Below are 2,704 nucleotides of genomic sequence, written 5' to 3' on the forward strand. Positions count from 1 at the left end.
AAGCGGTAAGGAGATTTCGCTACCGGAGTCGCACCTGGCACCAAATCAATGCGAAACTCCACTTGCCGAACAGGTGGCAAGCCAGGGAGTTCCTCCGGAAAGACATCGCTGAAGTCGGAAACGATAGGAACGTCGTCTAGTGCTATAGCAGAAGAGCAAGAAGCCATAGCCAGGCGGGGAATGTCCCCCTGAATAATAAGTTCTCCACCTCTAGGGTTTCGAACACGAACTTGCTTCTTACGACAGTGGATTTCCGCATCAAACGCATCAAGCCAATCCATGGCTACGATAACGCAGAGCTCTCGCATCGCAATAGGGATAAGATCGATAGGGAATTCAACTCCAGAAAACTCGAGAGTGCAACCCCGATAGACATCGGTGACATAAATAGTGCGGTTGTCGGCAACTTCGACAACCATTGGGCGAGCCAATTTTCCGATACTACACCCCAGACGATTAATAAACGTGCGAGATACAAAAGAATGGGTAGCACCGCTATCAAGCATAACAACAGCAGGCTCGGAATCTAGCAAATAAGTGCCTGATTTACCACATACAATCATGTAAACAATTCTAATTACCATTTATTAAATAATGGCAGGAGAGAAAAGAAAAAAAAGAAATTTACCTGCCACTGTCGCGGTAATCACCGGCTCATCCGCAGTCATCTGGTGAGCACGACCTCGTGTCACCATAGTGGGTCCCTTAGAAGACGATGCAATTGCAGGATTTGTACCCCCGCTTCCTTTACCAGCCTTCAACTTTGGACATTCGGGCTTCTTGTGTCTCGTCTCGTTGCAGTGATAGCAGACGGGAGCAGCAGAAGTAATCTGAGGAACTGCACTCGCAGGGGGAGCCCTACAATTCTTCCAATGATGCCCTGGCTTTTTACAGTTGTAGCATATCAACGGATTTTTCTCGCCCTGACTTGAAGACGGCCTGTACTCATACCTTGACTTACCACCCTGCTTTTGCTTTTTCTGGGCATCTCCGGATGTCTTGGAGGAGGTGTCATTGGCCTTCCTCTTGGTCTGGGTCTGCAACTCGATTTCCCTCCTCCTCGCTGCATCCATGATCGCAGATAAAGTCGGGAACTCCTGCATGCTAACGAATTCCCGAATCTCGGTACATAGAATGGTAGTGTACTGGCTGACCAACCAGGCCTCATTCCCAGCAAATGAGGGACAAAAAGATAGCATCTCCAAGAACTTGGCGTTCAAGTCGCTAACAGACTCGGTAGTTTGCTGTAAGGCCATGAACTCTTGCTGCATCCGCTGCTGCTCCACCTTGGGCACATATTGTGCCTCGAACCTCTCCACAAATTGGGCCCAAGACATGGCCCTCACTTCTTCCTCGTTTAATAGAGCGGTGATGGTGTTCCACCATGTCTTTCCCCTTTTTCGCAGCTGATTCATGGCGATCACAACTTTGTACTGGTCCGGACACCCAACAGTCATGAAGGCGCCCTCAACATCTGACACCCAATGCTTAGCAGCAACTGGGTCGGATTCACCATTCCAAAGAGGAGGGCTACACTTGTTGAACTTCTCGAAGTAGTATGCCGAATCCCGAACGGGCGGAGCCGATAACGCTCCCCCGGGAATAGCTGCGAGGCGCTTATCCAGAAGAGCTTTGACCTGGTTGATTATGTCATTGGTCACGCCCGGGATTAATTCATTGAAAGCGTTATTGAATTCCTCAGCGACAATATTCCTAACTTGCTCCATTTGGAGCTGATTAAGGCGAGCAGGCGGAGCCATCTGTATCCGTAGAAGGAGGAAAATATTTAGAAATAATTCAGCCTAGATATTTCTAGGAAGACGAAACACTCAGCTTGCCGAAAATTTCTCAACCTTGCCCCGACCCGAAACCGGCACCGATGTTTCAAATAGTAGGGGCCCTTCTACTATCTTCCACACAAGTTCCAATTTCGCAATCGCGTCTAGTTTCAAAATTTCCAGCTCGCTCTAGCCGTTAATTTTACATCTCTCTCACATGTTAACATTAAATAAGTGTGTAATCTAGCATTTTAAGACTAGTAGAATCCAATTCATAGTCAACAATTTAACATAAACATTTAACATAAGAAATAAGGCTTACTTCGCTGGCCGACTGGCACACCGCGACATCTTTCACTACTAGTCTTCAGAAAATTTGAAAAATCTTTTAAAAAAGAGAATAAACTATTATAGAGCCTCAAATTTGAGTCTAGAACATCCACAAGAATGCCTAGTTCCCTCAAACTGTGGCTCTGATACCAACTTGTGACACCCATTTTTTTTTTTTTTTTGCAACAATTTTAAACTTTTAAAACCCATCTTAAATTAAATTAAAAAAACTGAAATAGTCATAACATAATCCATCAACTTAATAACCATATAAAATAAGTGCGGAAGTAATAATAATAATAAGGTCCCAACAAAATAACTAGTAGCGATGTCCCGATGCTCCATGTCAAGCCTTAGCCTCTTTAATCTTAACACCTGAAAAGTTATAAGGGAAAAACGTAAGCACGAAGCTTAGTGAATTCAAACACAGACATTGTACCAACATTCATATTTACTAGCCCTAATCCATTTTCCAATTATAACGATAAAGACAAAGAACGAATCAATGTCTATATTACGAGAAGGACTTGTAGGTTTGAACCGCACCGGGAAGATCCCGTATCATTTGGCCCTAATCACCGCACCTCACGAGGAGT

This window comes from Lactuca serriola, chromosome 3 (genome assembly GCF_051521515.1).
Source record: "Lactuca serriola cultivar US96UC23 chromosome 3, Lser_US96UC23_V15, whole genome shotgun sequence".
NCBI classification, from domain to species: Eukaryota; Viridiplantae; Streptophyta; class Magnoliopsida; order Asterales; family Asteraceae; genus Lactuca; species Lactuca serriola.